This window comes from Pediculus humanus, genomic scaffold, assembly GCF_000006295.1.
Source record: "Pediculus humanus corporis 1103172108309 genomic scaffold, whole genome shotgun sequence".
NCBI lineage: Eukaryota > Metazoa > Arthropoda > Insecta > Psocodea > Pediculidae > Pediculus > Pediculus humanus.
Window position 1 is genome coordinate 312,094 of NW_002987878.1, and position 8,659 is coordinate 320,752.

Below are 8,659 nucleotides of genomic sequence, written 5' to 3' on the forward strand. Positions count from 1 at the left end.
CGGCATCAATGACGGCATAGAGCAAAAAAACAAAAAATTTGCCAAGAATTTTTTTTTTCTTACGTAGAAATTTTTTTTTTTTCGGTATCACCCGTTTCTCACGTCCGAACCCCCCCCCCGCCGTCTCCCCATCCCTCCAAAAAGATAATAATAATAATAATAATAAAATTAACGTTTTCTTTCGTATTTTTAGCTAAAAAAAATTATTTTTAGATATATTCGTAAATTCTGATATCTGTCAATGCCCCGACACTTCAACTTAGTGCCCTCTTTTCCTTCTAGTGTTTCTACTACCTACCTTCCACCTTCCACCTTCTCCTTCCCTGCCTCTCCCTCAAACGTTTTCTCATTAACCTCATTTTCCCCCCCCCCCTAATCGCAATATACAAAAAATTTTCCTACGCTACTCTATTTTATGACAAAAAAAAAAAAATTTATTTTTAGCAAATCAGACGAAACAAAAAAAAAAAAAAACGTTATCAGAATAGAAAACAAACGAATCATTTGCTATTAATAAACCTACTTTTTAAAGAAAATCCTTGTTGAGGTGAGTAAAAATAAAACGGATCGATGATGATGGATCGATTATCGGTTAAACGAATAAGAGTCAATAACATAATAATAATAATAATAATAATAATAATAATAATAATAATAATAATAATAATGATAATGATAATGATAAATCCATCGAGAGAGAAAAAAAAAAAATAAAACAACCGAATCCAACGAACGAACGAACGCAAACAAACAAACAAACAAGGAAACGTTTCAAAATATTATTATTTACGTGCGTATTTTTTTTTTTTTTTTATGGTCAAGGTGATTTAGGTTGGGCAAAAAAAATCTAGAAAGAGCGAAAAAGAGAGAGAGAGAGAGAGAGAGAGAGAGATGGAAACAAATTGATCGGAACGAAGGAACAAAAAGAAAAAAAACGATAAAAAAGAAAATTTTCGGAAAATCAAAAAAACAAAAGAAAAAAATTAATTTCATTCCAGAGAAAATGTTTTCAACAAAAAAAAAGAATAAAATGGGGGGGGGGGGAGAAGAAGGAAGAGGAGGAAGAGGGGGAAAAAAAGATGGTCGTTCGGAGAAAACAAATTCGTAACGGCCAAAAATTAATTTCCCGTGAATTTTCTTTTTTTTTTCTTTTCTTTCTTTCTTTCTTTCTTCCCGACGTGGTTTTAGACGAAAACAATAACTTCTAAAGCGGGAGGGTGTGTGTAGGGGGGTATGAGGAAGGGGAAGAGTGAGAAAAAAAATCACGACAAACGACCACAAGACAAAAAAATTTTTTTTTTTTTTTTTCCCACCAACCGACACCGACCCAACCGCCGAAGACTTTTCATAACCATCACCAAAAATTATCATTATTATTATTATTATTGTTTAGTAGAACGGCACACACACAATGAGAGTCGACTTACCGATTCTTCATCATCAAGTTCTTGGTAACAAGATTCTCCGCTTCCTCTCCTGCTTCCGCCGATGCATAAAAATCTTCTGAAAACTTCAGATAAAGCCGAACAAAATCCGCATTGCTGCATGTCCGACCAAAAAAATTTTCTTTTCTTTTCTTTTCCTTCTTATTATTATTATTATTATTACTTATTTACCGCAACCGGCGATTTCCGTTACATTTTTCTTTCCTTTCTTAATCTAGTTCCACGTCAACGAAATCGTTTTTTTTTTTCTTTAACATTTTTTAATTGAAAGACCGAAATTCCGTAAAATTAATTTCAAACGTTTCATCATGTTTTTTTTCTTTTCTTCTTCTCCTCGTTCACTTCGTTCATTTTTTTTTTTTTTTTTTTTTTAAATTTGCTTGTCTTTGTTGTTGTTGTGGTTGTTGTTCTGTCCAATATTATTATTATTATTATTATTATTACTATTCGTTTTTTTACGTAACGTTTCGTTCAAAAAACTACAAAAAAATTTAATATGAAAAAAAAAATTTTCTTTTTTCTTTCTCTCCTCAAAAAAAAAAAAAAAAAAAAACTCTTTAATTTACGTTCCCAGAGAGAGACAACCAAATTTTAAAAGAGAGAAAGAGAGAGGGAAAGAGAGAGAGAGAGAGATAAAAGTCAAAACAAACCAAAAACAAAACAAAAACAAAAACAAAAACTTCGTCGCCGTCGTCTCGCGATGCCAATAATTAAGACAAAAAAAAAAACGATAAATTTTTTTTTTTTTTTTTTTCCTATTAACCAACTTCCTGCATTTTCGTTAAATAACAAACGTTGCCCCGAATGACGTCAAAAACAAACAAACAAACAACAACGCGTTGTTTTTGTTTGTGGTGTTGTTTTGTGTGAAGGAATCAAAGTCTCAAACGAGTAGTTTTCTCTCTCTCTCTCTCTCTCACGTAACAACAAACCCGTCATCCTTGCTTTTTTTTTTAAAATTAATTTTCAACCGTTTGAAATAAAGAGAGAGAGAGAGAGAGAGAGAGAGAGAGAGAGAGTGAATAAGTGAAGGGAGAGAAAGAGAAAGAGAGAGAGAGAATAAATTCAATTAAATAAAAATAATTTTTTGACTCGAAAGTCGAGAATACCAAAAAATTAAGAAAAATTCGGTTGGAAAATTTCGCATCATCGTCGATGATGATGACAGGAACGATAATTATATAATAAGTTCCCAAAGGACACGCACACACACACGAGTAGAGTTCTGGAACGGTTGGAAAAATCCGGGATCGGAATTGTTGTCGTAAACAAACAAAATATTTGAGACGAGACTAATAATAAATAAAATAAAAAAACCTTCGCGTCCTTGCGTACGGCACGTTCGAACCGTTCAAGGTTGGAAATGAAGGTTCTTCTGCTCTTAACTAATCGTCGAATAAAAATTTCCAGAACAAACGACAAACAAACAAACAAACAATAACGTAACGATAATAATAATCATTACAAAAATTATTTGAAAAAACGCAAAAAAATTTTCTCGCTCGCGACGAAATATTCCCTTTTCTTCCTCCACGTGACTCTATCCGTTTCCAGAGGGGTCAAATAGAAAGGTCGAGGAGTGATGATGATGATGATAACAACAACAACAACAAGACTCGGAGATTTCGCATCGAATGAATTACGCATTGAGAAATTATTACGTGCGTGCCACTTTTTTCTCGTTCGAAACAACAACAAAACAATCTTTTGCCACGATACACGAAGATACGGAAGAAAAAAAAATCATTCGCGAAAGTGTAAATATAAACAAATAGAAACAAACAAACAAACAAACAAACAAACACCCGAAATCGAAATGAAAAATTAACAATTTTTTTTTTTTTTTTTTTTTTTAAACGAATCATCAACAAATAAATAAATAAATAAATAATCGTTAATCGTATTCTTACGTACGTACGTACGTTTGTTTATTCGTTCTAAAATTTAAAATCAATCAATCATTCAATCAATCAATCAATCATTCATTCAATGAATAAACAAGTAGTAAATCAATTTTGGTCGTATTTGATTTATTATAATTTCATTCGCGATTTAATTTTTTTTTTTTATATACGTACAAAAAAAAAAGAAAAAAAAAATTTATATATATATACATCTTTAATTCGCGTTATTACGTAAATCACTATTGACACGTTTCAACACTATTGACACGTCGTCGAAAACAAAATAAAATCAAAAAAAATTTTCTTTTTTTTTTCGCTCATTTTGATAAAAGCGATATATATATATATGTGATTGCTGTTGCGAAACGGCGGATTTCGCCGAAGGTGATAAGAAACGACGACGACGATGATGATGATGATGATGATAATGATGATGATGATGATGATGATACCGTAGAAAAAAATGAAACGTTATCATTTCCGTTATAAAAATCAAAAGAATTTCACTTCCTGTTTTTCAAAGGATCAGGAAAAATGACAAACATTCGATTCGATCGATTCGAAAACAAAACAGAGAAAACTCGCCGCGGATTTTCCGACGTGGAATTAGAAATTTAAAATTATGCGACGAAACAAAATAATAATAATAAATTTCTTTCTTTAACGTTGGCAACATTTTATAATTTCAAGGTTACACTCGTATCGTGTGGGGGAAGGAAACAAATTTTCCCGATTTTCAATCATCTTCCCTCCTCCTCCTCGCGTTTCATTCCTCACTTTCGATTTTCCATACCAATCCATTTTTTTTTCTTTTAATTAAAAAGAGAGAGAGGAGGGGGGGGGAAATCTCTCCGAAAAAAAACCTGAAATAATGTTTTCCTTTTCTCTCGGTTGTTTTTTTTACTGGGGAAAAAAAATTTAAAAAAAAATTCAATTTTCGAATTCCTGGAAAGTTTTCGAGTTTTTTCTTCCTTTTTTCTCTCTTTTTTTTTTTTTTTTTTTTTTTTGGAAAAAGGTAAAAAAAATTTTCCAGTTGAAAATGAAGGCTTCACTCGCAGGCATTTCCCTCCTCCCCTAACCCTCCCTCTCCTCCTTCACCTCCCCCCCCCCAATTTCTCTTCTTCATTTTAATCCGCTTTATTATTTTCTTCTGCGTTTTTCTTTCTTTCCTTCTGCTTTCGTTTCTTCCATCACTTCGTTCTCTTCTTCATCACATGCTTCATCGAATTTTCTAGAACTTTCTTCTCGACCGTCGTCCCCGCCAAAAAAAAAAAAAAATGGATTTATTTAAAAAAATTCCGGTTTACCCAAACGAAACGGTCGTGTAACCAGAATCACCAATTTAATCATTCGAGTCGTGTACGAGACCAAACCAAATAAATTTTCTCTCTCTCTTTTTTTTTCTTTTTTCTTTTTTGGTGTCTACAGGTGAGCCAACATTCTAGAAAATTATTTATTTTCGTCTTTATTTCCTTTTTGAGAGAAAAACAAAAACTTTCCTTTTTTCCTTCCACTTTTTTTTGTTTGTTTGTATTCAATTTTCTTTTCGTTTTTTAAATGACTGATCGAACTCCCCTCGAAAGAGAGAGGGAAGGAAAAGGAGGAGGAGGAGGAGGAGGAGGAGGGAAAAACAAAATTTTCCACGACAGTATTTAAAACCTGGAAAATAAAACGATAACAAACGTGGAATAAGAATGAGAAATAATAACAATTACGATAAACATTTGAATAATCTTTTGAATTACAAATGCAACAGATTGCGTTTGTACAACGAGTATAAATAAACAACGTCGACGACAACAACAACAACAACGACAACAAACAAATAAAATGTTTCGAGACCCCCTTCATCAATTTAAAATAATAATAATGATAATAATAACAACGAGTTAAAAAAAAAGAAGAAAAAGAGACGAAATTTCAAATCGATGCGTAATTTTCCCACATTTATTTTATTTTATTTTTTTTACACGACCCGACGGAAACGGAAACAGAAACGAACAGGTGAATAATGAGAAAAGCAAAATGCATATACAGCAGACGAAAAAATAAAAAATAAATAAATAAATGAAATAAATAAAAATAACGCCAAATTTATTTTTATTTTGATTTAAAGCCAGTAAAAAATTCTTTTGCTAAGATTCATCACCATCATCATCATCATCATCATCGTTCGTTTTCCGACGGACGGTGCGTAACGCACCGACAATTTTCCCTATTACGCAATAATTACGTCATCATCAATGAAGGTAAATTTCGAATGAACATAAATTAAACATTGAAAAAATGAATACACGAAAAAATTTAAATTTTCTTTTTTTTTTTTTTGTTTTCCAATTATAATTTTATATCTGCTACCACGCAATACATTTCTCTCTCTCTCTCTCACCCTTTATCCTTCTTTATTCATCTCTCCCTCTTTCTCTCTCTTTCGCAAGTTTTTAAATAAAGTAAATTATTCATAAGTACGCAAGGGTGAAAAACTATTCGACTCTCGTATTCAATCATGGATTCGTTCGTTTCTTTCGCCACGTTCGTTCGTTTCTTTTGCCACGTTCGTTCGTTTTCGTGGTTCGTCTTTATCGTGTTCGACGTTATTTTTTTTTTTTTTTTTTTTTCAAATGCATAATCAAAGAATTAAGAGAAACCGATCACCTCAAACTCGACGATTTTCTTTTTTTTCGATTCGAAAAAATTTTTGTTCGAATTTAATAAAGTTCGTGATGATAATAATGATAATAATAATAATAATAATAAAATGTAATTTCACGTGTTAAACATTTTCAAAAAAAAAAGAAACAAGAAAATAATTTGCGAAAAACACGAATATATACCAGAGGTAAAATCGAGGTCAGAGGTGAAAGGGAGGAGGGTGGGGGAAAGGAGGAAGAAGAGGCGGAAAAACATTTTTTCCCGTTCGAAACAAAAGTAAAAAAAAAAAAAAACGAACGTGGCGAACGGAATTAAACAGAATAAAACACACGCGGAAATCGCAAAAAACGTTGGAGAGGGAGAGGAGGGGAATTAAATTACACGAACGCGAACAACGACGACGACGACGACTCTGATAACTTATGTGAACAAAACCAATAAATTATTAATAATAATAAAAAAAAATTCGAAACGTTCGATTCGAACGAAAAGAAAAGGAAAAAAAAAAACTTTTCGGACGGAAAGAAAACTTTTTCAAAACTTTCGAAATTTTATCTCGAAAACTTTTCCCTTTTCTCGAAAACGTTTCCTTAAAAGTTCCAGAAGAAACTTTTTAAGAAGAATTTCATAAACGACGGTGATGACGCGGCGATACCAAACCGAACGGAGTCAAATCGAACGTCGAAAGTTCTAGAAAAAATCCCTTATTTACCGGAATGCTGCAACCTGATCCTTTTTTTTTTAAATTCGCACTTTCATTTACACCCGTTCATTATAATCATCATCATCATTATCATTATTATCATCATCATCATCATCATCATCATCAACATCATCATCACCACCACCACCATCATCATCATCATAATTATTATTATTATTGTAGGAAAAATTTCGCGAAAATTTTCGACGATCAAAGCGCGATTTTTATAATTTAAATAATTTCCCGCCAAAAAAAACTCGGAGAACGCGCAGTGCGGAAAAGTGAGAGGAAAGGAGTGATAGAGAGAGAGAGAAAAGAAAACGGAAACGGATGAAAAGATTTAAGACCGTGGGAGGGGACGAAGGAGCGATGGGGCGGGGCGAGGGAAAACTTTCAACGGTTCCGATTACGAAAATCCTGAGAAAAACCCTTAGAAACTATCGGTAAAAGGAAACGGAAGTGAATGAAATAATAAATACTTCCAAGGAGCGAAATTTCTTTCTTTTATTTCTTTCTTTCATTCGACTTTTCTTCACGACTAAATAAAAAAAAGAACGATAACCGTAAACCGGAAACTAACGACTCACCGGTTCAAAGGTTGAAAAGAAAGGAAATATATATATATATAAATTCCTTTTCACAAAGGAGGAATTTTCTAAACAATGGAATTCGAATAAATAAAACGGAAAAGGAAACGAAATTTTAAAATAATAAATAAATAAACTTTTAAATTAAAAAAAAAAAAACTCGAAACGCCATTTCCGTTTCTTTCGATTGTTTATCCCCGCCCCCCTCCCGAAAAATAAATAATTTTCCCTATTATTATTATTATTATTATTATTATTATGTATAATTAATGTGTGATGACGTCGATCGCCGATACAAATTATAACCGTTTTTGAAAAAATTTTCCAACTTTCTCTCACTCTCTCTCATTCTAACCTTTCTCCTCTTTTTTTTTTTTTTTCTTGCACTTTTTCATTATCTCGATCGACCGGAAGTCAAAAAAAAAATTAGAGATATTCGAATTGGAATACAACTTATGTAAACCCCCCTCCCCCACGTTTTTCACTAATTAATTTAAAACCCGTTTTTAAAATTAATAATAATGATAATAATAAAATAAAAATAATAAAGATTTCGCCTTTTGAATTTTAATAATAATAATAATAATAATAATAATAATAATAATAATAATAATAATAATAATAATAATAATAAGAGAGAAAGAGAGAGAGAGAGAGAGAGAGAGAGAGAGAGAAACAACATGTCGAGGATGCTTTCTTTGTGAATATTCCACACACGCATTATATATTTTTTTTTTTTTAATTTTTTTAAAAGCCACAGGCACGCGGGTACGAGTGCATCAATTATATAAATTCACATCATCATCATCAACATCATTAATCATTTTACAATACAAAAAAAAAAGCGGAAACGGAAAAGGAAAAAGAAATACAAAACGCTTTAAACGACGGTTAGAAAACAGTAAAAAAAAAAAAAAACCTTAAGAAAATCCGTTTGACGGTGTGAAAAAAACAGGGAGAGAGAGAGAGAGGGGGGGGGAGGGGGAAAGAAAAGTGACAGAAAAAGAAAGAGAGAGAGATAAAGAGAAAAGTGACAGAAAAAGAAAGAGAGAGAGAGAATAAGAACGTTTCGAGATTGTAATTTTTCATTTTTCGTTTTATTATTATTATTTTTTTTGTTACCTTTACCTCCCTATCTCGTTTTCTACGAGTATCGCGGAGGCATTTAATTTTCAAAAGCCTCCGCGATGTGCATTTACAAATTAAATACCTCCGCGATACCTTTTTTTTTTTTAAAAAAATTTTCCTTACGTTTTATTTATTTGTTGGGGGAAAACGGAAAAAAAAAAAAATCTCGACCGCAACCTCCTCAATCATTTTTTCCTTCTCCTCATTTTTAATTTCCCTTCGATTTTTTAGCTCTCCTCC